This window comes from Saimiri boliviensis, chromosome 11 (genome assembly GCF_048565385.1).
Source record: "Saimiri boliviensis isolate mSaiBol1 chromosome 11, mSaiBol1.pri, whole genome shotgun sequence".
Lineage (NCBI taxonomy): Eukaryota > Metazoa > Chordata > Mammalia > Primates > Cebidae > Saimiri > Saimiri boliviensis.
This window is the reverse complement of record NC_133459.1, coordinates 74,112,663-74,140,127: the sequence shown is the minus strand read 5'-3', so window position 1 is coordinate 74,140,127 and position 27,465 is coordinate 74,112,663. Positions and strand designations below refer to the sequence as shown.

The following is a 27,465-nucleotide window of genomic DNA, read 5'->3' as shown; positions in this document are numbered from 1 at the left end:
CTCAGACCAAGTTCTAAGAAGATTCTAAGAGAAACTTTCTCTCAGTGCTTTTTGACTCTGAAAATGTATTGATTGTTTCTATTCTAACAAATATACACCTAAGAGAAAAATGTTCCTTGGTCCTGGGTTTCAGAAATTTAATAAAAAGAGCTCTTTGAAAGTACTGACTAATGGCAGTAAAGACATGGCATTATGTGTGTTTAAATACTGAATAGTGGGAACAATGAGACTTGTATCTGAAGAATAGTTCACAATTCAGTTAGCAAGGTACAAAGAGCTACTTTCTTTTCATTGAACAAATGTATATTCCCTCATTAAAAAGGGTGCTTTCTTAGTGAGTGCAAAGGAAGACCACATGGTCCCCAAATGTTTTTTTTTTATAAATGACTAGTTTACCTTCCTCTGCAAAGTTTTCATTGACCAGTAATGCATCCTGTTTCTTATACTCTTTAATTATGATATAAAGGAAATGCATACATATATATAAAATACCCCTTCCTCACACACATACACACACACTTCTACTTATAATGTACCAGTTCTTCCACAACATCAGTATAGTCCGTTTCAAATCTATATATTTAGAAACAGAAGGAATTTTACTGAAGATCTTAGAATAAGAAAGAGAAAAATGTCACTGCTTTGCTTTATCTTCTAATTGACAGTGGTATATGACTCTCACGTAGTAGGTAACCGACCACAGTATGTTGGGATTCCAACAAGATGCTTACATGTTTCTTGCATTGATCTTGCAAATGATATGAAGACTGGCAGTTATGATAAAGAGGAAAGGACACCTGTGTTTGGTGTCACTTGGACCTTGGTTCTAATATGAGTTTTTCTATTAACCAGTAATGTGGCCATGGGCTCTTTGGGACTCAGTTTCCTCAAGTATAATCTGTCCTCAATAGAGAGAACAAATAGATTTAATATTTTCTAAATTTACTTCTAATGTCATTTGAAAATTTGTATGGGGCTAAAGATCACATAAGGTGATAGATCAGTGCCAGGACAGGGAGAGATGAAGACCCTAGTGGCATCTACCACAGCATCTGCATTTTTCTGTTACCAGTTCTGTTGAGCAAATCTGCAAAAGATACGACACCATGGCAACAGCATTATTGGCAAAATCAGCATTTGAAAAACTCAGTAAGGTAAAAAGATTGGTTAAAAAGCATAATTAAAATTTACAATGATAAAGTAGGATTCAGTTAGAAAAATTAAAAGGAAAACATGACTCCAATAAAAGATGGGTGGAAATGTTTCCTTTATATTACTTAAGAGAAGAAAAACCTGAAGTTTTAGTTGACCAGGAAGCACAAAATGATTGACAGGGCTGTTTAAGAAAACAATTAATTTAGGAAACTAGGGATTAATCTGGCACAGAGAAGAGCTGAGGAGTGATTTAGTCTCAAATACTCACATGGAAGAGGGAGTTGACATGTTCATTTTATTGTAGAAGATAGGATTAGGTTCACCAAGTAGAAGTTTAAGCAGGTAGATTTTGACTTCATATAAACAATAATATTGGTTTTTTATCACAGAAAATGTTTAGCAAGTATTTAATGTGCCCTGTACATAAATGACATGTGGGGCTACAGAAAGGGCACAGAGTCACATTCAAGGAGCCCACGGTCTAGCAATAAACACACTGCGGTGAGAGGAAGTGAATACCCCAAATGAATAAGTCATCAAGCAAGGCTTACTGATGACTGCTAAAGGGAAATCTTGCATTTATCGGATGACTTGTTAAATCTAACCTCTTTTCAACTTTCATTCCAGGCTACTGGCTCTGAGTGTGGCAAGGCACTTCCTTTAAAAACTGCATCAAGTGAGCCAATCTTACTGACTGGTACTTAAACACCACAGAAATTCAGCCACAAAGAGAACTTACATTTTAAAAAGAGGACTCGTGGTTACCAGTTTGTTCATTTTTTTCACAAAACATCTCATGTGGACATTCTGCTCACTCCTCTGTGAAGAGCTGCCCTTGTGATTTTGAAAGCTCACTGGTTTTTCACCAGCATTCCTCAGTGCCCAGGTCTATCGGCGTATCACTTCCCACGATGCTGAAGCTACCATTTCTAACATAATAATTTTAAATTAAGACTTAGAATGTTTTAACATCTCATGAGATGGAACATCAAGAAGTGCGTATTTTCAATGTTGCTCTAATATTAAGTTCCTGAGAAGGTACATTGCTCATTTCTGGTTTGAGCAATGTTTTATGATGAGCTACAATTAATACGAATCCCAAGAATTATCTTGGAGAGCTCTCAAAATAGTACTACAAGATTTCCTCAGTGAGGCTGCTAAGTCTTTTGGCCATAAATCTCCCCCAATAACACTGCTTGTTCAATTTAAGGCTGCAAGCCCAAGAGAGATTAATGAGATGAGTTGTCCACCAGTCTAGGAAAGAACACAAGATCTATCCTATCTTATTTCATCTTCTGGTTTAATCATTATAAGTGTTATGTAATGTGACATTCACACATTACTGGAGATGTTCAAGGAACAAATTGCACATCACTAATCAGCAGATCATTTTTCATTTTCTCACGGAATCTAAAATTAATAATGCCCTCCCTTTTTTAATTAAATTCTTTAAAAAACAAGTTATATTATATAACAAATTGAACATAGAAACAATAAGCATTTTTTTCATTTGCAATTTCGGTGCTTTTCTCCACACTAACCAATCTCAGCAGTGTTAGAAAAGAGGCTTAAGGAGCAACTACTTGTTTTGTTTCGGTTCGTTAGATCTCCGACAAGCAACCTGCTCCTTCAGGATCCAAAATGTCCTTTTCCCACTTGATTCTTTCATGTCTGTTATTCCCCTTTAACTTGGTGGTTGTAACATACTTGGATGCTATTTCCAATCGGCTAATTGGGTCCTGGGGAGTGTCCTGGCTGGGCCGGGGTAGTGAGACCACATTGAGCCGGCCGGGCCCCATGCTCTCTGCCAGGATGTGCTCTGGCAGGAATCCCTCTGACAGAGGAGCTGCAGGGTGCCCCCTCTGCTGGCATGTCTGATGGAGGTGGGCACCCTGCCTGCAGGCGCTGCATCCTCAATCAGCCCGCCCCTCCAACATGCTGGGGATTTTAATTGAGAAACCCTTTAGATATGCCGTTGTAAAATATTGAAGAAGGCTCATCAAAAAGAAGCTTCGGGTTCTCTTAAATTTAAACTTTTAGTAGGCCCCAGGAACCACTTTATTTTAAAGTTATGTCGGTCACTTAGAACATCCATCTCTTCCTTTCCTGCTGGAAACAAGCGGTCTCATAGGTTATTCTTCTCCATCTCCTTTAGTACCTACTTCCTTAATAATTTAAGCTTTACTTCCTCCTGACATTTCTCAGTCGGACCCTTCAAATTATTGCTCTGGGTAGATAACATGGGGCTGCTTTGGCTCAACAGCTCGCTCGGTAAATAGGTCGGGTCAGGTATGTGTGGATCCCCTCCTTCCCTGTTTTATTCACACACAGCTGTCCACTTCCTGAAGCTGCCTTCCTTCAGGGACACATAGCAGCTGATCCATCATCTACAGCAAGAAAAGTAGCGACATTTAGGGCCACCCCAGGGATGTTACCGCTAGGAAATCAGTTGCCAAATGCAAATGTCTCAGTATGGGATAAGGGTGGGAAGCGGCTGTGGAATGAGGGAATAAAATCCATCAAACCTGGATTTGGAACAAAACGACCTGGCCTCTGGTCCTGGACGTGCTATTCACTGCCTGTGTCACCTCTCTGGGCCTCAGTCTCCTTTTCTATAAAGATAATATCTGCCTCAGTGAGCAGCTGTAGACATGCACCCACATACCTAAAGAGGTGGCATTCATAGCTGTGGTCAAAAAAAAAAAAAAAAATGGAAACACATGCAGAGGTATGTTCATTGCGGCACTGTTTACAACAGCAAAGACCTGGAACCAACCCAAATGTGTATCAATGATAGACTGGACAAGGAAAATGTGGCATTTTGCATCCCTAAAATACTATGCATCCATAAAAAACGATGAGTTTGTGTCCTTTGTAGGGACATGGATAAATCTGGAAACCATCATTCTCAGCAAACTGACACAAGAACAGAAAATCAAACACCACATGTTCTCACTCATAACCAGGTGTTGAACAATGAGAACACATGGACACAGAGAGGGGAGCATCACACATTGGAGTCTGTAGCGGGGGGACTAGGGGAAGGACAGCAGAGGATGGGGAGGTTGGGGAGTGACAACATGGGAAGAAATGCCAGATATAGGTGATGGGGATGAAGGCAGCAAACCACCTTGCCATGTGTGTACCTATGCAACAATCCTGCATGATCTGCACATGTACCCCAGAACCTAAAGCACAGTAAAAAAAATATTTAAAAAAAAAGAGAAGAAAAATATGAAAACATCAGTATTTACCAGAAGGTGAGATGGCCAAATAAATAATAAGGTACTCATTCCATGGGCATGCAGTCATTGAAAGGAGAAAGGTGGATCTGTATGTTTTATTATGAAACCATTGCCACGACCTATTATGATTTTTAAAAAGCTTGAAGTAGAAAAATTATATAAAGGCCAGGTGCTGTGGCTCACACCTGTAATCCCAGCACTTTGGGAAGCCACGGTGGGTGGATCATGAGGTCAGGAATTTAAGACCCAGCCTGGCCAAGATGGTGAAACTCTGTCTCTACTAAAAATACAAAAATTAGCCAGGCATGGTGGTGGGCACCTGCAATCCCAGCTACTTGGGAGGCTGAGGCAGAGAATTGCTTGTATCTGGGAGGTAGAGGTTACAGTGAGCTGAGATCATGCCACTGCACTCCAGCCTGGGCAACAGAGAAAGACTCCATCTCAAAAAGAAAAAAAAAAAAAATTACATATAGTTGATATCCTTAGTTTTAAAGGATCTACACAGCAATACTGTACTTTTTAAAAAGAGGTTTACCTGAGTGTAAATGAACAGAAACAAGTGCTGGACATGCACAGTGTTAATAGGGGTTAATCCTCTGGCAGGAGCAGGGAACAAGAACCAGGTGTGGCTCATGGGGCATTTTTACTTTTATCAGTAACACTTCCATTTATTATAAAATAATTCACTTCTGTACTACATGTGTAATTAAAAATCACTTCAAAAGAAAAAGAGTGCTTGTGAGATTGCCAGTGTGAAACTACTCTGAAAAACAGAAAACGCTAGGTGGATGTGAACTTTGACTACTAACTCTGCCCAGGACGCACCACATCTATCCCAGCTGTTTTCTCTCAGGCAAAGCAGGCAACTCATTCCTCCTCCCTATGACCCTCCACTACTAGCTTCAAGAAAGAACCCTGTGGAAGGGGGATTGGGTTTCCACTGGTTCCCTCCTTTGCAAATGACAAAACAGCGACTGTGATGGCCTTAAGGCGAAACCTACAGCAGGCCCTAGGTAAAAGCCTGTTGATTAAATCCTCTGTTGGTTATGGGCCTCCAAGCACAACATGTAAACCTCTGTCGGGATTCTATCAATGCTTCATTGGGTCGAATTTAATCGGGTTGGTGCAACCCAGCGTTTCTCTACTTTTTTCCTCTCTACTCATTCCTCTTACCCCTTAGCCCCACAAGAAGCCTCTTTAAGCAAATGTTTTTCCTAATGAAACCATTCCTGAAAATTAAACTTTTTGCCCCCTTGAGGGTGCTGTCACTCCTGCTGGGAACCCATGATTTATGCTAACTATTCCATACTATGTGCCAGGTGCTTCTTAAAGCATGGTGTCTGAATTAACATATTTAATCTTTAAACACATGAGAAATCTGAAGCACAGAGAAGTACGTACCATAGGTTGCTCAGCAATCAGTGCCAGGGCCAGGATCAGAACCCAGACGATCTGACTTCCGTCTATGCTCCCGACCACTGCCTTATGCCACCTCTCAGAGAAAATGTGCCCAAAAATGCTTGGGAAAAACATCTTGCCTCACAGACGGAGATCAATAGAGTTTATCCCATATGAAACTGTCACCTTTCAGTGTTGTTTGTAGCAAACAGAGGTTGAGATTAAAGGTAATGCACCAAAGTGTAAGTAACATAAGGTCCTAGAAACATAGGTTTCAGGAACACAAGCGGGAGGAAAGAACAAACCCTGCTTTTATTGGAGTTGATGGCACTTAGTGGTACAGCTTCTTCATAGACAAGGTGAGAATATACAATGGTGTGAGACATACTTTGGAGGGGGAAGTGCAGTTCTACAGCCACACACAGTAATCACATTTTTGAGCCACACACTTTCACATACAAAACGAGCAAAGTACAACGTGTTCATTTTTCTGCTCGCTATAGTGGAGCCTGAGTCAGTGGGTATCTGTTCAGCCTCTCCCCCCGACTCTGACCATCACCCGTCTTTTACCTTCACAGAGTCTTGCTCACATCTCTTGCACATGGCATGTTCTCTCCATTCATCCAAGTGCAATTTTTTTGAGAATAAAGTTGAATCTTATCCGCAAACTCAGACAAGCACACATTCTGCCCCCTTCTTGGAGACCCATACCATTCAGCCTGACCTGTTTTCTTCCTCATCTGAGCTTCCACAGCAGTTACTGCTTGTACCACTCATCTGACCTTCTTTGCAATAAAGGATGACCGGACAGTTCTGTGTGCCATTCCTTCTCTTACACCACAAGTTCCTTGGTGGTGAGGACTGCTTAGAACTTATACTTCTGGTTACTTTTTCCGGGGCCCAGAACACAGCGTGATGCCTCCAGGGATGAGGAGACTGGTGTTTGATGTAGTTTGCTATTTAGAACATGTCTGTGTTAAAACATCCATATCAAGGCAGTGAGGGAGCCATTTTTTTTTCCACTTTGCAGGAAACAATTGGACCACTGGCCTTACAAGCACATCATTACGGGGTATAAGGTTGGAAAAGATACAATAATCATTTCAGCCCCAAGCTTCCACTGTGATTTTACAGTGATTTTTACCTTTCTCCCAAAGCTTCTAGACAACAGTCATAGCAGAGGCCCAAAGGCTCCAAAGGTAGCCAATTAAAATCCTGATAAGCAGAAGAGTCTGCCCTCTTAGTCAAATAATGAATCAGTATCTCAAAGATGAGTGGGAGATGTGATCTCCCACGCTAGTTCTCAGGTGGGCAGTGAATTGTGGGTAATACGCACATAGTTCCCAAGGCAGGCTGATTGCTAAACCCCTTCCGCTGCTCACAAACTCTAGGACCTTGGACAGAGGTCCTCAACAACTTTTTGCCTTCATTTCTTCATCTGTAAAATGGGATTAAAGCTATATTCCCACCTCGAATTAAATGTGGCACCCTTAGAAGAGTGTTGTTAACTGTACTATTGTGTGCAAAGGTGAATATCATCAAGAAAGAAGAAAGTGGCAGAGGCTCTGTATAATGTGAAGAACAAACCCATCCAATGAACTAACTTCTAACTCTGGGATATCAGTGTGCACATTTCTCACATGACAGTCACAAAGCAAGCTGGCTTTTATAATGCCTGTGATTTGGGCTAGAGAAGATAGAATCACTCTTAAATTGACCTGCTGCTACCAGAGGATCCTATATAAACCGCGGTACTCATCTTTTAAACAGATGAGCTTTTCATACCTACTAAAATGAATCCAAAGTAATTACTGTTATCTTGGGGGTTGGGGAGAGGTTGACTGTGATCATAGAATTCCATTTCTGAGGGTATTTGTTCACCATCCCACACTCAGCTGGTGTCAACAAATACAAAAAGAAAAAAAAAGAAAAAAAGAAAAAAAGAAAAACTTCAACTATCCTTATCCTCTTAGCTAAACAAATTATCTCCATAATGCTGTGGGGCAGCAGTTACGACCAAATTCACAAACAGACACATGCTGTGATCATTTGTGCAAAACAAGAAATCACTTCACCTCAACATGCTTTTTATGACTAAGGACATGTGAACAAGTTCCTCTTCAAGACTGTTGTCCCAAGTCCTCACTGCCTACTGCTTCTCCAACCTTGAATGAAGGGAAGGCTTAGCTGGCTCTAATTTTAAAACTTCTCTCTTTAAAAAAAAAAATAGGGAGAATGCTGGGAAGATGGCCGCCTAAGAACAGCTCAGGACTTCAGCTCCCAGTTAAAGTGCAGAGGGTGAGTGGACACCGCATTTCCAGACGAACTCTTATTGCCCACAGACCAGGAGATACCCAGGCAGAGGGATCGCCAGCGACACAGTCCCAGCCAGTGCAGCTGTTTTGGCCCCCGCGGGGCTGATTCCGCCCGCGCGGCTGCTGTGACCACTCCCTGTTGCTGCGGTTCTCCGTACAAAAGCCACTGGTCTGGGAGCCCTCTTAGCTGGCGAGCAGAGCCCTGAGACGGCAGAGTTGCCCATTCATCTGAAATAGTGAGTCAGGCCAGGAGATTCCTAGGCAAGGAATCCGCGGGAGCCAGCGCCTCAGTTCGAGCCGACTCAGTGAGTCGCAGCACGGGAGATCCCGGCGCCTTTTCAACAAGCGACCGGAACGCGGGGTCGTTCAACTTAAAAGAAAAGACTCTGAGTCAGGGAGCCAGATGATCAGGCTCCGTTGGTCCCACCCCTCCACCCCCAACAACAACAAAAACAAAAACAGTAATTGGAAACCCTCTGGGTTGAGCCCTTCAAACCAAGCACAGCTGAAACTGGAAGGTCCAGCTCGGTGGGGGAGGGGCTTCCGCCATTACTGAAACTCTCCACCGCTACGGAGGCAGGCTGCCATTGCCGAGACAACCCGCCGTTGCCGAGGCAACCTGCCACAACAGAGAGAGTCCGCCATAACAGAGGCGGGGCCACCATTGCCGAGACAGTTCTAACTACACCCATATAAAAAGGACTACAGGGAAGAGCTCAGGGCAGCTGGGCGGAGCCCACAGCAGCTCAGCAAAGCCCCTGTGGGCAGGCAGAGGCTAGGCGTGCTGCTAGCTGGGCTGGTCCGACCTGAAAGAAAAATCAAAAAAGGCAGTAGTGCAACGGAAACTCATAAAGCTCCAACTCCCTGGGACAGAGACAGACAACAGGTGGATAAACCCACAAAAATGGGAAGAAACCAGCGCAAAAAGGATGAAAACTCCCGAAACCAGAACACCTATCCTCCTAAAAGGGATCACAACTCCTCACCATCAAGGAAACCAGACCGGATGGAGAAGGAGGGTGATGAAATGACAGAATCAGACTTCAGAAGGTGGGTAGTAAGAAACTACAATGAGCTAAAAGAACATGTCCTAACCCAACGCAAAGAAAATAGGAACCTTGAAAAAAGATTGGACGAACTGCTGACGAGAATGGACAACATAGAGAGGAGTATAAGTGAATTGATGGAGCTGAAAAATGCAAGACGAGAACTTCGTGAAGCATGCACAAGCTTCAACAGCCGAATTGACCAAGCAGAAGAAAGGATATCAGAGGTCGAAGATCAACTCAATGAAATAAAAAGAGAAGGCAAGAACAGAGAAAAAAGCGCAAAAAGGAATGAACAAAATCTTCAAGAAATGTGGGACTATGTGAAAAGACCTAATCTACGTCTGATAGGTCTACCTGAACGTGATGAAGAGAATGAATCCAAGCTGGAAAATACTCTTCAGGATATTATCCAGGAAAACTTCCCCAACCTAGCAAGGCAGACCAATATTCAAATCCAGGAAATACAGAGAACACCACAAAGATATTCCTCAAGAAGAGCAATCCCAAGGCACATAATCGTCAGATTCACCAGGGTTGAAATGAAACAGAAAACGCTAAGGGCAGCCAGAGAGAAAGGTCGGGTTACCCACAAAGGGAAGCCCATTAGACTCACAGCAGATCTCTCAGCAGAAACCCTACAAGCCAGAAGAGATTGGGGGCCAATATTCAACATCCTTAAAGAAAAGAACTTTCAACCCAGAATCTCCTATGCAGCCAAACTAAGCTTCATAAGTGAAGGAAAAATAAAATCCTTTGTGAACAAGCAAGCACTCAGAGATTTCATGACCACCAATGCTGCCCTACAAGAACTCCTGAAAGAGGCTCTACACATATAAAGGAACAACCAGTACCAGCCAATCCAAAAACACAACAAATGGTAAAAGAGCATCAACACAATCAAGAATCTGCATCAACTAATCAACAAAACAGCCAGGTAGCATCAAAATGACAGTATCAAAATCACACATAACAATACTATCCCTAAATGTCAATGGACTAAATGCCCCAATCAAAAGACACAGACTGGCAAATTGGATAAAAAGCCAAAACCCATCAGTATGCTGTATCCAGGAAACCCATCTTACATGCAAGGATACACAAAGGCTCAAAATAAAGGGATGGAGGAAGATCTACCAAGCAAATGGAGAGCAAAAAAAGGCAGGAGTTGCAATTCTCATCTCTGATAAAATAGACTTTAAAGCAACAAAGATCAAAAGAGACAAAGAAGGACATTACATAATGGTAAAAGTATCACTGCAACAAGAAGAGCTAACGATCCTAAATATATACGCACCCAATACAGGAGCACCCAGATACATAAGGCAAGTTCTTAATGACCTAAAAAGAGACTTAGACTCCCACACAATAATAGTGGGAGACTTTAACACCCCATTGTCAATATTAGACAGATCAACCAGACAGAAAATCAACAAGGATATCCAGGACCTGAATACAGACCTGGAACAAGCAAACCTAATAGACATTTACAGAACTCTCCACCCCAAATCCACAGAATATACATTCTTCTCAGCACCACATCACACCTACTCTAAAATTGACCACATAATTGGCAATAAATCACTCCTCAACAAATGCAAAAGAACAGAAATCATAACAAACAGTCTCTCAGACCACAGTGCAATCGAGTTAGAACTCAGAATGCAGAAACTAACTCAGAACCGCACAGTGTCATGGAAACTGAACAACTTGCTCTTGAATGTTGACTGGATAAACAATGAAATGAAGGCAGAAATAAAGATGTTCTTCGAAACCAATGAGAACGAAGACACAACATACCAGAATCTCTGGGACACATTTAAAGCAGTCTCTAGAGGAAAATATATAGCAATGAGTGCCCACATGAGAAGAAAGGAGAGATCTAAAATTGACACCCTATCATCAAAATTGAAAGAGCTAGAGGAGCAAGATCAAAAAAACTCAAAACCTAGCAGAAGACAGGAAATAACTAAGATCAGAGCAGAACTGAAGGAAATAGAGACACAAAAAACTCTTCAAAAAATCAATAAATCCAGGAGCTGGTTTTTTGAAAAGATCAACAAAATAGACAGACCACTAGCCAGATTAATAAAAAAAGAGAGAATAACCAAATTGATGCAATAAAAAACAATAAAGGGGATATCACCACAGATTCCACAGAAATCCAAACCATCATCAGAGATTATTACAAACAACTCTATGCACATAAACTAGTAAACCTGGAAGAAATGGATAAATTCCTGGACACCTGCATCCTCCCAAGCCTAAACCTGGAAGAAGCCGAAACCCTGAATAGACCAATAACATGGTCTGAAGTCGAGGCAGCAATAAAGAGCCTACCACCCAAAAAAAGCCCAGGTCCAGATGGGTCCACAGCCGAATTCTACCAGACATACAAGGAGGAGCGGATACCATTCCTTCTGAAACTATTCCAGACAATCCAAAAAGAGGGAATCCTTCCCAAATCATTTTACGAGACAAACATCATCCTGATACCAAAACCCGGCAGAGACTCAACAAGAAAATAAAATTTCAGGCCAATATCCATGATGAACATAGATGCAAAAATCTTCAATAAAATACTGGCAAACTGATTGCAGCAGCATATCAAAAAGCTCATCCACCATGATCAAGTAGGAATCATCCCGGGGATGCAAGGCTGGTTCAACATATGCAAGTCCATAAACGTAATTCACCATATAAACAGAACCAAAGACAAAAACCACATGATTATCTCGATTGATGCAGAGAAGGCTTTTGACAAAATTCAACAACACTTTATGCTAAAAACCCTCAATAAACTAGGTATTGACGGAACATATCTCAAAACAATAAAAGCTATTTACGACAAACCAACAGCCAATATCATACTGAATGGGCAAAAACTGCAAGCATTCCCTTTGAAATCTGGCACTAGACAAGGATGCCCTCTCTCACCACTCCTATTCAATATAGTACTGGAAGTTCTAGCCAGAGCAATCAGGCAAGAAAAAGAAATAAAGGGTATCCAAATTGGAAAGGAGGAAATCAAATTGTCTCTATTTGCAAATGACATGATTGTATATCTGGAAGACCCCATCATCTCAGCCCAAAATCTCCTGAAACTGATAAACAACTTCAGCAAAGTCTCAGGATACAAAATCAATGTGCAAAAATCACAAGCATTCCTATACACCAGTAATAGACTTCAAGAGAGCCAAATCAAGAACGAACTGCCATTCACAATTGCTACAAAGAGAATAAAGTACCTAGGAATACAACTAACAAGGAACATAAAGGACCTCTTCAAGGAGAACTACAAGCCATTGCTCAACGAAATAAGAGAGGATACAAACAGATGGAGAAACATTCCATGTTCATGGTTAGGAAGAATCAACGTCGTGAAAATGGCCATACTGCCCCAAGTAATTTACAGATTCAACGCTATTCCCATCAAGCTACCAATGACCTTCTTCACAGAACTGGAAAAAAACACCTTAAACTTCATATGGAACCAAAAGAGAGCCCGCATAGCCAAGTCAATTCTAAGCAAAAAGGACAAAGCAGGAGGCATCACACTACCGGACTTCAAACTATACTACAAGGCTACAGTAATCAAAACAGCATGGTACTGGTACCAAAACAGAGATATAGACCAATGGAACAGAACAGAGGCCTCACAGGAAATACAACATACCCACAACTATCTGATCTTCGACAAACCTGACAGAAACAAGCAATGGGGAAAGGACTCCCTGTTTAATAAATGGTGTTGGGAAAACTGGCTAGCCATGTGCAGAAAGCAGAAACAGGACCCCTTCCTGACACCTTACACCAAAATTAACTCCAGATGGATTAAAGACTTAAACATCAGACCTAATACCATAAAAACCTTAGAAGAAAATTTAGGCAAAACCATTCAGGACATAGGCGTAGGCAAGGACTTCATGACCAAACGCCAAAAGCAACGGCAACAAAAGCCAAAATAGACAAATGGGACCTAATCAAACTCCACAGCTTCTGCACGGCAAAAGAAACAGTCAGTAGAGTGAATCGGCAACCAACAGAATGGGAAAAAATTTTTGCAATCTACCCATCTGACAAGGGGCTGGTATCCAGAATTTACAAAGAACTAAAGCAGATCTACAAGAAAAAAACAAACAAGCCCATTCAAAAATGGGTGAAGGATATGAACAGATACTTTACAAAAGAAGACATACAGGAGGCCAACAAACATATGAAAAAATGCTCATCATCACTGGTCATCAGAGAAATGCAAATCAAAACCACATTGAGATACCATCTCACACCAGTTAGAATGGCGATCATTAAAAAATCTGGAAACAACAGATGCTGGAGAGGATGTGGAGAAATAGGAACACTTTTACACTGTTGGTGGGAATGTAAATTAGTTCAACCATTGTGGAAGACAGTGTGGTGATTCCTCAAGGACCTAAAAATAGAAATCCCATTTGACCCAGCAATCCCATTACTGGGTATATATCCAAAGGATTATAAATCATTCTACTATAAGGAAACGTGCACACGAATGTTCATTGCAGCACTGTTTACAATAGCAAAGACCTGGAACCAACCCAAATGCCCAACGATGATAGACTGGATAGGGAAAATGTGGTACATATACACCATGGAATATTACGCAGCCATCAAAAACGATGAGTTCACGTCCTTTGTAGGTACATGGATGAACCTGGAAACCATCATTCTCAGCAAACTGACACAAGAGCAGAAAATCAAACATCGTATATTCTCACTCATAGGCGGGTGTTGAACAATGAGAACTCATGGACACAGGGAGGGGAACACTACACACTGGGGTCCGTTAGGGAGAAATGGGGGAGGGACGGGGGGTGGGGAGGTGGGTAGAGATAGCATGGGGAGAAATGACAGATACAGGTGAGGGGACGGAAGGCAGCAAAGCACACTGCCATGTGTGTACCTATGCAACAATCTTGCATGTTCATCACATGTACCCCAAAACCTAAAACGCAATAAAAAAAAAATAATAAATTAAAAAAAAATAGTTATTATCAATTTATTCTTACACCCATCTCTGGTAAGATCAGAAGACCAGAATTCAGAGGAGACTGAAGTACGTACACCTTTTCATGTAAATTGTTTCATTTCACTGTGATTTCTTGTAGGGCATTTTAAAAGGCAAGTATCTTACTGGGTCTTGTATAAATCATCTCTCTCCAATTTTTTCAGAGACAATAAAGGTGAAAAGGAACTCTGTGACTTTCAGTTAAGGAACAAGGTCTTCAGGTTTCAATTGTCCCACTTTCCTGGTACACCCACAATCGAAGCAGCTGTCCTAGCTCTACAGTCAGGGCACCTCCCGCCTCAAACCAATCTTCACAATTCCCAGCTGGTTTGGGGAGGCATGGCCATAAGGCCAGTGGCTTCAGATCAACAAGTGAGGCACTTCATCAATAAAAGCAACAAGTCATGGCAACTCATTCCACCCACAAAAGGGAAGAACGTTTCCCAAGGTCGAGGGCAAGGATTGACATCAAACCTCCCTCTTCAGACACTCATGTATCCAGGAGCATGGGAAAATAAAGGCCAGGAGGAGACTCACTCTCTGGTATTTATAGGAGAATGGTGTCTGATGTAGTTTGCTGTTTAAATGTGTCTGTGTTAAAACATCTACATAGAGGTAGTATGGGAGCCATTGTTTTGTTCACTCTGCAGGAAAAAAAATTGGACCACTGGCCTTACAAACACATCATTACTGGGTATCAGGTTGGAGAAGATACAATAATCATTTCAGCTCCAAGCTTCCACTGTGATTTTACACTGTGATTTTACCTTTCTCCCAAAGCTTCCAGACAACAGTCATAGCTTAGGCCCACAGGCTCCAAAGGTAGCCAATTAAAATCCTGGTAAACAGAAGAGTCTGCCCTCTTCTCTCTTACTGTTTTCTCTGTGGCTACAAATAAAGAATGTATGGAAAGGCCTGTTACTCTTCAGACATATTTGAACCTGGGAGGCTGAAACAAGTAAGATCAAGCTGATGGCCACCTCCTTCCAGTAGAATATTCCCTGTGATATCTTAGCCTATGTCTGTCTGTCTAGTTCTCTATGTCTTGTCTCTCCATCTGTCTCATGCTCTCCGCCTTCCTGTACCCGTCAAGGTGTTGGTGGGCAGGTCAGGGAGGGCGAGGGAGTGCGGGGGTGTGTCTGCCTGTCTCCCTCTGTGTGTGTGTGTGTGCCTGTGTGTCTGTTTTCATCTCCCTCTCTCTGTCCATGTTTCTCACTCTGCAGGTATCTTCCTGTGTCTGATTCTTGCTGTTCTGTCTCTGTTCCTCTCTGCCAATCTCTCTGCATCTCTGTATCGGGAGGTTGTCATTCTGTGTCTCTCATGGTCAATCTGTCAGAGCTGGCGATGACATTTTTTGCCCTAGTCACTTTGGCCGTAATGAGCACCTTCCTCCATAGAAAAAAAAAAATATGAAAACATATTTTAGGACTACATTGGCATAAGGCAAGTTTATATAATCCATGCTGAATTCATTATTAAATATTCATTATTTTTATTATATTCATTTTTTATTCTTGATTTTAAAAAGGATTGAAACATTTTTGTGGAGCCCTAAAACTGTCATGGTCCCACTGTACTGTACCTATGGTGCCTGATGGGTAAATCACACACACACACACACACACACACACACACACACACACACACACCATCCTCCCGACCAGGGGCCTGGTCTACTCTTGTCTCAGCTTAGAAGATTGTAGGTTAGCTCATCTTATCCACTTCTGCTTTAGACTCTGGGGCTCATGTTACTTTTTTCACATATTCTTTTACTTCTCAGAGATTAGGCTGGTAACACTTGTCTCCTTGTTATGTTGGAATGCTAAGATCTAAACTTCTGGTTAGAGCTTCAGGATGGAAATAAACTAAGAGAGTGTTCACATGGGCTTCAGTTCTAGGTTAGACACAAGGAATTCTCCACGTGGTCAGTTCTAGTCCATTAGATATGTGCCTCAGGATGCAGCTGAGCTCCAGAAAGGGGTCAGATCTTCCTTTCCTTGCCCTGTTTTCTGCCTCTCTTAAGATGTGAACTGGCTGGGTGAAGGAGGCAGGATTGTGCGGCCATCCACCTCCCTATCCAGAAACACCTACCCACACCCCATTGTGACATGACTTACACCCACTAGCATTTCTCCAGATGCCTTGGTATCTCATACATAATCAAGCTTGATTTGTCTACTTGGGAGAATGAAGAACAACTGCATATGGTGTAAACCAAGTTCAACCAGATTTGATCACTTTTGCTTGTGGAGACTAAGAAACCTTACATGAGAATCCTTAACAATAGTCTGCCTCCAAACCTAATAATCATGCACACTCTTGCCTCAGGAGATCATTTTCAGGTTTGATATTTGGCTCTTTAACTTGTTTCTATAATAGTCCTAATTAAAAAGTCTCTTGCAAAAAAAAAAATTCCTCAAGCATTTTGCTATCTCCCTGGGAAACAGAATAAAATAAAATTGATTTTCTTCTTTATCAGCAAAACTTGTAAATTGAAGGCATAAATCCCAGGGAGCCAGTACATAAAATTTATCTTAATGTTGCTAATTGGACCCCAAAATACCCTTTTTTGTTTGTTCAAGTTTTGAAAAACAACTAAATTCCACCTGTTCAATCATACCTTCCTATCTATTTATCCAGACCCCAGTAGAATAGAAAATATGTCTAATGTGAGCCTCATAAACATTTTCTCACTTTTAGAAAAACGATCTGACTGTTTCTGGCTGCAAACCTTCCTTTTTGCCAGTTTTTGCTTACAATGATGTACTTACTTTTCCCATTTTCTTTTATTTGCTAATGGATTTTTCTCTCTGATCCTTCTGTATTATCAACATACATTTACCATCTCATTTCCCTCTGGTGTCAGAGACGTGAGCAATCTGCTTTATTTAAGACCAGAGGGGGAAAAATAAACTTATAAATCTAATAGTAGTAATACTTTAAAGAATAAATTTCTGTTCTTTCAACATCCTACGCATATGCATATCTGACTCAGTTCTCCAGCATTTCCATTGGTTAGATCCAATCACAAGATTCTCATCTTCCAACAGCCAGGGCACAAAATAGAGGAATGACAAAGAGATCAGATTCCTAATAATATAAAAAAGTCATGAAGGTTCTCTTATGCATGATCACATGATGTCACTAAGTTAGGTTCAACATGTGAAGTTTCCCAATAATTTGAATCCCAACATCTGAAGAGAAAACACAAGTTTGTGAGATATATGATAACATTCATTCAGAGAGGTTCACCTTGAGGGGCACAAACAAAACAATTACAATGAAAACACTAAGGCTGATGCCTGTATTTCTATTTCACTCTCCATCCCACCCCAGAATCACTGGAGAAATAAGAAACTTAGGAAAAACGAAGCATCGTTGCATAGGAAAGTCATCTGATTAAAGTCATGACAAGACGAATAGTGTGAACCTTTCAAAACAAAATTTAGGGAAGCGATCAAGTGATTCAATATTCACTTACAAGAATATTTCTAGTAATCTAAAAAAATTAGTTTGAATATATAGACAATTCCTTTAAGAAAAATCACAATAAAGCTGATCCCTGAGAAACAGGAATTGGTACCATTTTAAGTGACATTTTTCAGATGTCACTGCTGCACTGTTGATAAAAGTAAAACTGGAAACTACCTTAATATCCAAGATCAAAAGATCATGACAAGATGAACGGTGTTAACGTTTCAAAACAAAGCTGAGGCAAGAGATTAAAAGGGGCAAGACATGGAGAAGCACAGTTTTACCAAACAAGCCAGATTGTCTTTATATTCTTAATTTCCGAGAGATAGGGTAGGTCCTGACCCCTCATGCCTTTCTCCAAGCTAATGAGACAAAAAACACAGGCTGGCTCTTGGGGGGTTCCTGCTCATGTATACATAACACTTTCAGTGAACTCTAGACCACAGTGCCTGAATGTGTTCAAGTTTGTTTAAATATAAAGATTCTATTATATCATAGAAAAAAAAGAAAACATTATGAATTCAGGTAACAAAGTAGCACATCAAAGCTCAATCTGAGTTCAAAAAAGACAGTTTCCTCTTTTAAAGAAAAAAAGCAAATTTTCAGTACTCTGTGACATCAGCAAATAATAATAAAGAAACAAACAAAACAAAACTAGCACCTAGCTCAGTGGTCTTACCATTGTTCTGGAGCAGTCTTGGGTACTGTGGAAGCTCAGAGGTCACAGACGGATGGGGTGTTGAGGGAAAGGAGGCAACCCATGGAGGAAAATACCACTTATTTTTCTTTTTGAGACAGAGTCTAGCTCTGTCGCCCAGGCTGGAGTGCAGTGGTGTGATCTTGATCTCAGCTTACTGCAACTTCCGCCTTCTGGGTCCAGGTGATTCTCCTGCCTCAGCCTCCCGAGTAGCTGGGATTACACATGTGCACGACCAAGCCCAACTAATTTTTGTGTTGTTGTTGTTGTTGTTGTTGTTGTTGTTGTTGTTGTTGTTAGTAGAGACAGGGTTTCACCATGTTGGTCAGGCTGGTCTGGAACTCCTGACCTCAAGTGATCCACCCGCCTTGGCCTCCCAAAGTGCTGGTATTACAGGTGTGAGTCACCATGCCTGGCCAGGGAAGTACACTTCTATGGGTTTTATACAGTGGGTCTGCCATAAGATATTGTTACAAGAATATTTCTAGTAATCTATCAAAAAGTTTAAATATATAGGCAACTCTTCTAATTTAAGAAAAATCACAATAAAGCTGATCCCTGAGAAACAGGAATTGGTGCCAATTTAAATGACTTTTTTCAGATGTCACTGCCGCACTGCTGTTGATAAAACTAAAACTGGAAACTACCCAAGTATCCAATAATCAAGTATTGATGTATACCGAGTAGGAGTTTCAGGCAATATTGAAAATGATACTGTGGTTTTAAATGTGTTGACATGGGAAAATGTTCCTAATAAACTTGAAGGATTTAAAATATATCATGAAACATTAAGTATGGTTTCATTGCATGTGTAATGTGTATGTATCACGTGTATAAAATTATACATATGTCACATAAATGCACATACACATATGAATAAGAACATGTGTCCCGAAGGCTCTTTTTTCTCCTTCCGTTCCCTGTCACCTGAAATTCTGCACAAAAGCTTAGTAAACTCAGTCTTCAAGGCTGGACAAAGGGAAGGAGAAGGACTACACAAGTGAAACCGGGACCCTTCAGCAAGCGGACGGAGAAAAAACAAGGGACACATACAGTTCTTGTCTCCTCATAAAAGGCAACTATATCTGGCATTTCTCCCCATGTTATCCAGGTGACGGGGAGGAAGGCAGCAAACCACATTGTCATGCATGTACCTATGCAACAATCCTGCATGTTCTTCACATGTACCCCAAAACCTAAAACACAATAAAAAATATATATATGTATATTTTATATATATAAATATACATATAAATATATAATATATAAAAATATACACATAAATATATAAAAATATACATATATACACATATATACATATGTATATATAAATATTTCATATATATAAAAATGCATAAAAAATGAACTTTTAAAATCCTAAATCAATGCCCTCAAGTCACCTAAAATGATTAGAAAGTTTATCATTGCCATATATATATACATATATATATATCATTGCCTTATATATATGTGTATATATACATATATATACATGTATATATGTGTATATATACATATATATACATGTATATATATGTATATAAAAATATACATATATATATATAAGGCAACGATAAACTGTTTCTAATCATTTTAGGTGACTTGAGGGCACTGATTTAGGATTTTAGAAGTCCATTTTTCATGCATTTCACCTTCTCTATTTGTCTTTTCCACGACAATCTGCAGTTATTTCCACTTCTCTGGTATCGTCCGTTGAGGTAACATGCCTAGAAGCACCCACTACAGCACCCAGCACCTGGTATGACTTCAATAGATGTTTCCTTCCTCCCTCTCCTTGCTGCCAATTTGGTCTAAAAATGTGTTAATGATCTTAAATAATAATAATGAATCCAGGCCACATGAATTCACTTTGCCTTGAAAACTCCTCAATAGGCAGTATAATTGAGTAGCAAAGTGAAGTTTGAGACCTTCCCAAGGACCAGACACTTGAAAATGAGAACAAGATGCTGAATAGGCCCAAGCCACAGCCAGTTTGTAGTCATTATTCTCTGGACCTGGCTCCAGCATTCTGATTAAACAGAAGGGTGCTGTCTGTTGGCCAGGTTTCATTTTCCGACACTCTTCCCAGTGATCTTGGCCCCACTTGAGTCCCCATCTGTGTGCCTCTGAACACTGTGCATGCTCTGTGCAGATGAGGAGTGCAGGCACACTGCTGGACGAACTGCCCACACACTGCCCAGCAGGCTGCAGCCATGTCTGGCTGGCTACCCTGCTGAAAAGCGCTGGGGCTGCAATCCAAAGGCTCTCTCAGAGTGGAACCAAATGAGAATATATTTTATGACATTCATTCACCTCTTTACTACATTAACACAGAAAATGAACTCATAATTAAGTGTGCGTTTGTTTAATGTTATTTTTTCCTAAGGCCTCTAAGAGAGAAAATTTGCAAACTCAAGAAAAAAAAAATCTATATCAATTTCAAGGCAATATCTCAGGGCAATAATATCTTCAGTTAAAAGAGAAAAAAGCTTGAATTAAGCTGGCTGCACAAAAAAATTTGTTAGTGGCTCCACTACTTACTATCCATGAGGGTTTAAACAAGTTATTAAACCTCTCTGTGCTTCAGTTCCCAATCTGCAAAATGAGATAGTAAGTATCAAAGGGTTATGATAATATTAAATAGTTAAATTTATAAAGTGCTTAGAACAGTGCATGCCATAAAGTGAGCACGATCCAAATGCTCGACTGATACATAAATGCATAGTTGGGTGAAGGGAAGAAGCATTTGATTCCATTTTATAGAAAAGTAAACTAAGTTTCAAGTGGAATAAAGTGACTTGCCCAAGTTTGCATGCTAGTAAATGACAATCTGAGATTCGCAAAGAGGTCTAAATCTTTGTAGCATACCATGCACATAGCATTATTTAATTCTAAATTTTATGCCCATTATTTTACTTAATTCTTAGAAGAATCCCATCTGATAAGTATGTAGTACCAGCCCTTGTCTCTATCCTTAGTGCACCCAACTCAATGTTCTGTCTCTGGTGGCAATAGTAGGTACGTATAGCAGAAGGTCACAGTGCTCACCCCAGCTGAAACAGGTATGAATTTAGCTTCCCTAGTGGCACACTAAGCATTCATTTACCAAAAATGATCAATGCTGAAAGTGCTATGCAGGAAATATAATCCGTCTACCCGAATTGGAAAGAACCAGTAGTCAGTTCTAGGAAGGACATCGGAGAGGAGCAGTCACCAGAATTTCTGTACTCCATTAGCAACATTGAGGGTATACCCGAAATTCACTCAAACAAAAAGCACTGAGTAACGACGGATGAAATAAAATAAATAGGATTTCCGAAACGGTTTCCAACTTTCCACTGAGTAAATTACTAATTGAGAACACAGCAAAGGGTGGAGTGGAGAAAGGGGGGACTGGAAGAGAGGATAGAACAGGGAGAATGAAGTAAAGCAGAGAAAGAAGCAAGAGAGAAACGGAGAAGTAGAGGGAGAAGGGAAGAATAGGAGAACAAAAAATGAGAAAAGGAACAGGGGCAAAAGAGAAAGAGCAAGATGAGAGAAAAGGAAGAGAAGACAGGAGAGAACCAATGGTTAGCGAGCACCCACTTTCTCCTGAACTCTTCATGATAGGAAAACACCAACACAGAACTCCTGCAGCTGAGTAACCTATATCTGTGCGCTTTCTCAAATTGCATCTATTAAGAGGATCTCCACTAAGTTTTGTCAACTTTCTTCTTAATTCTTCATATTTATTTTTTCTGAATTCTGAGGAGACTCCAGTAAGGCTTCCGAGGTCCAGTGCGCCTGGTGCAGGAGGCACAGTTGTGCTCTGGCTCTGAAAACCGAAGAGCTCTCCTGAGGAAGTGGCCACCATGGACGCCACTTCCGCCTCGGCAGCTGCTGGCAGACAGGACTGCAGGCACTGCAGCTCTGAACCCGCTCAAGTGCTGCACTCACTGATTCTGGCCACTACTGCCTCTGAGAAGCCATCAAGAATACTAATCATCCTTTCCCACAAAGGCTCCTCTCTCCCGTTTCTTCTGTGATACCATTCCCCCCCACCCGCGAAGCCCTGGAGGCCTGCTGACTAGTGCAGGTTGATTGAGAACAACTATGTCTTCCAGCAAAAGATTCCACCCCTGAGGATCACAGATGGTGAATGACTTGCAGTAATTTTCTTACCAAAGAACACGGGGCTCAGGCATCTAAGCCATATTCAGCAGAGGATCCTTCCCAGTCAAATCCACAGAGGAGGCTTTTCACAGCCATAAGCTTTCACTTATCAGTTTTCCATCACTGACTGTTTAAGAAAATATTAAAATGACTCCACACAGAATGCTGCTCTACAATTTCAGGTCCCCCACCTGGCTGCATGTGTCCAAACGCAGTCTAGGGGAAGCGTGTTGGTGCTGTCTGCTGTCTGTTTCCTCAGGTGTGCAAAATCTCTTCCCTGAGAGCCAAGTGGTGTCCTCAGCCAGTAACAGTGACAAGAAGAGATGGATAAAGTTGTATCAAATGTCTGCTGGCCTTAGCATGGGGAGACATAATTGTCACATAATTGTCTCCAGAAAGGATTATTCATTCTGGTCTTTGTACTCAAATGCTTAGAAAATTCTAAACATTCTTCTTGCCGGAGAGAAGTATTACATGATGAACAGAAACATTTTGGCGTGAAATCCGCCTGATTTTAAAACCTGGCTTTACCATAAACACCTTAGCTCTGTGACTTTGAGAAATGACTTGGCTTTCCTAAACCTTGCTTTCCTTGTCATGAAAACAGGACAAATAACACCTAACTTGGAACGTTGTGGTGAGGATTAAATAAGATTATGTAGGAGCAGCAGGCAAATTTACTAAAATTACTTTTAAATTGCAATATTTTCTGTTTATTTTTCTTTTCTTCTCCGTTTAAGCAGATAGACAAATGCTTTCATTTTCTGAATCAGGAATTTAGTTTCCTCAAAAAGTAGAGGTAACCAGATATCAAAGGCTCTTCTTATGTGAACACCGAAGTCCATTAGAAAAAAGAATGCCTAGCAATAATGTGAGTACATAATGCTGAAAGATACCATTTATAATAGCAATGAAAGACACGAAAGATCTAAATAAGTGGATTTCGATAAAGATACAGATAGAAAAACTCAACATTATAATGTTACAAAGATAGCAACTCTTCCCCAAAACTATAATGAAATTTAATAAAGATATTAAAAGTTTCCAAGTCAATTAAAAAAATCTCTGTAGAAATGCAAAGAGCCAAGAATTACCAAGATATTCCTGAAGAATAAGGTGTAGGAGTAAGAATGTGAGAGGAGACGTGCCTAACTAGACTAAGAGCTTATTTTAAAGGTACAGAAGCTAGTGGCAGTATGGTACTGATCCAAAGACAACAGACCAAAGGCACCAACAGAAAGCCCAGAAATAAAGTCAGAAATATGTAGAAAATTGGTACATGACAGAGATATCACTACAGATCATTGGGAAACGTAAATGATGCTGAGACTATTTATAGCCATATTAAAACATAGATGAAATAAGACTCCTCCTTTTTGTTAAAGACATGTATGTGTATATTAGTGTATATATAGGTATATATGTAGAAATAAGTGTGCATATATATATGTATGCATATATATATATATATATATGAACATATACACATATGGCTTTAATTGACCTATAGTGGGTCTTATTCCATCTAATTTTTTGAATATGGCAATTAATTGTTTCAGCACCACGTATCTTTTCCCAATGTTCTGTAATGTCATATACCAAATTTACATATATGCAGGGATTCATTTCTGGGCTTTCCATTATGTCTCATTGGTCTGTCTTTGTGTCAGTAGCATACTGCCCAAATATATCTGCACCACACTACCCAAATATATAAGCACATACGTAAATACACACACACATACATATGCATACACAATATGTATGAAGTTAGAGAAATAATGTTAAAAATAAGACAACAAAATATCAACCATAAGGAATAGTTTGATAATTTGACCACTTTATTTTTTTAGTTTGTTAAAAGAATTTATTTTAAAAAGTGAAAATGTAAATTACAAATTGGGAGAAGATATTGCAACATGTATAACTGACACTGAACATACAAAAACTTCCACAAATCCATTACGAAGGGGAAAGCAACACAAAATCAAAATGGGTAAAAATTATAAACAGACATTTCACAAACGAGGAAATAAAAATATCAATTAAAAATGCAAATATCTCTCCTGGTGCAGTGGCTCATGCCTGAAATCCCAGCACTTTGGGAGGCCGAGGCGGGCAGATCACCTGAGGTCAGGAGTTCAAGACCAGCCTGACCAACATAGAGAAAACCCGTTTCTACTAAAAATCCAAAAGTTAGCTGGGCATGGTGGCAGCGCCTGTAATCCCAGCTACTTGGGAGTCTAAGGCAGGAGAATCACTTGAACCTGGGAGGCAGAGGTTGCAGTGAGCCGAGATAGTCATTGCACTCCAGCCTAGGCAACAAGACCAAAACTCCATCTCAAAAAAAAAAAAAAAAAAAAAGCAAATATTCTCAGCCTATTTGCCAAAAAGGTAAATTAAACTGTAAAGTATAAATTCATACACACCAATGTGACAACTTTTAAAAATGCTGACAAAACCAAGTGTTGACAAAGATGTGGAAAAACAGGACTTCTTATATTCTCCTTATATTGAAAATATTATTCTATTTTGGAAAATAATTTTGCATTATATAGTAACATTAAAAACTGTTCATTTCATTTGACAATGCCACTCTTAAGTATGCATGTACTTTTGGGTGCCTCTTTCATGCAGGCACACGAATGTATAAGAGAAGATTGGCAGCATTATTTCTAATACTCCCAAACTAGAGCCAACCTAACAGTTTCTCAACACCACACAGATAAGTAAACTGTGGTTTAATCACACAAAGGAATAATATATCACAGTACAAATGAAGAAATAGATTCATCCACCAGCGTGGATGAATCTCACGAATCATGTGACATCGAAAAGGCAAGTGGCAGAAGAAAACACATAGATGATACCATTAAGGAAATTTTAAAAACATGCAACACTAAAAAAATACTGTTTAGGATTGTATACATAAAGGGCAAAATTATGCAGGAAAGTAAGATATTGATAAACACAAAGAAACCTTACCCCTGTCAGGGAATATAGGAGGCATTGCCTAAAAGGAGGCTATGAAATCGCATTATATTTTTCTTCATATATCTTACATATTATATATATTTTTTACATGTATAAAATATTCCATAATAATTTTAATGTACTTATGTGATGCAATGAAGGTCAATAAGATGTTATAGAGGTTTGGTGGAAGTTATTACGAGAGAATTGTTTAACGTTCTGAAAAGTTACCCAAAGCCACTGTGTCTCTCTATTGGAAGATGTGGTATGCAAATATAAAACCTGGAAATGCTAGCCATTTCCCCTTCATAAAGGGATCTCAGGTTTGATGTCATATCAGAGTCACAAAACATAAAGGAAGAATGAAACTAGTACTTTGATGACACTGTTGAACTGCTGAATCAAACCAGTCTTGAAGCTTGCACTACATGTGACCCATTTAGATATATAAGACAGTAAATAGTCTTACTTAAACTATATAGGCTGGGCACAGTGACTCACACTTGTAATTCCAGTACTTTGGGAGGCTGAGGCAGGCAGATCACCTGAGGTTGGGAGTTCAAGACCAGCCTGACCAACATGGAGAAACCTGGTCTCTACTAAAAATACAAAAGTGGCTGGGTGTGGTGGCACATGCCTATAATCCCAGCTAGTCTGGAGGCTGAGGCAGGAGAATCGCTTGAACCCAGGAGGCAGAGGTTGTGGTGAGCCGAGATTACGCCATTACACTCCAGGCTGGGCAACAAGAGAAAAACTCCATCTCAAAAAAATACATGAATACTGAAAGGAGGTAATGTTCTTAAATACTAGCCATCACTTAAGAAAATAAAACAGTAGAACCTAACGCTAGGTATACTCAGGAAGACTTCGGGAGTACAGGGAGAGAGAAACAGGAAGGAAAAGAGAAAAAAAAGATTTACACCCCATACCACCAGTAGAAAGAGACTCAGGTATTGCCCATGAAGCATCCTGAAGGAAGACCTTAGGATGGATCCTGGGTACTGTTTGAGTCAAGGGGCAACTAGGCAAGTGTGACAGATGAGTAACGACCAGAACTTTGGCATGGTACCAACGGGTGGGTGCAGAGCTCCAAGAAAGGCCAAAGTTAAGCTGCCTGCCGCCTGGGAGGAATGGGGACATTAAAATCAGGGTTCAATATTTCAAAAATGTGAAATGTCTATTTCCTGCATATGAGTTTATGAACTAAGATTCAAATCTGCTACAAGAGCAAAGCATCCAACAAGCATTTCCAATCAGGCTTTGGAAAACACTATTCTCCCTTGAAAAAGGGTTTCATGCTCATGTAGGTTTCAATGTTGTATGCTACAATTTGTGCTTATTGATTCATATTAAATCTGAGCATATTACAGTCCTGCAATGAATCTTTTCCTAAATGCCTTTGAGCAATGAACATTTCTAGAGAAACATCTATCAAAAGCCAAGAAGCTGGAATTGCCCTTAACACATTTTAGAAAACATCGTCTCTGTAGAGCACAGTCAGCCTCTCTGTCTACAGGGATGTCACCCTGTTATCCTCTCACTCAGTACACAAAGCAGAACCCTGGGGTCCATTTATTGCAGTCTCAGAGACTGACATTCTTCCATCTTCTAGTGAAGCAATGGCCTTCTGCCAGGTCTGAATTCACAAGATGAAGTTCGACATTCTCTGAATTTGAGTGCTTCTGCTCTCACAGTAACAAACTGTTGGTGAAAGGTTTTACCAGTAACTCTTAAATCACATAAGTTTGTCAGGAAAACGATAAGAGAATACCCTGGAAAAGCACCCCCTCTCCACCCCATCCCATTAAAATCTCTATGTTTACTGTTTCTTTCACAGATTAGAAATCAGACAAAGAGGCCTGGTGCTAGCATTTTAAAAATAATATGAGAATTTAATAAGCGCAGACTATAGAATTGCTGACATTCTTGTATTGATTGAAGGGGTTTAGGCTGCAGAAATAGCTTT

At 40.3% G+C, this 27,465-nt stretch overlaps 1 protein-coding gene across 3 annotated transcripts in view; it reads right to left on the bottom strand.

Moving 5' to 3' along the window:
• The window catches only part of ST6GALNAC3 (ST6 N-acetylgalactosaminide alpha-2,6-sialyltransferase 3), a 585,173-nt gene that overhangs the window by 347,942 nt on the left and 209,766 nt on the right, over positions 1-27,465 (bottom strand). The window lies entirely within an intron of this gene.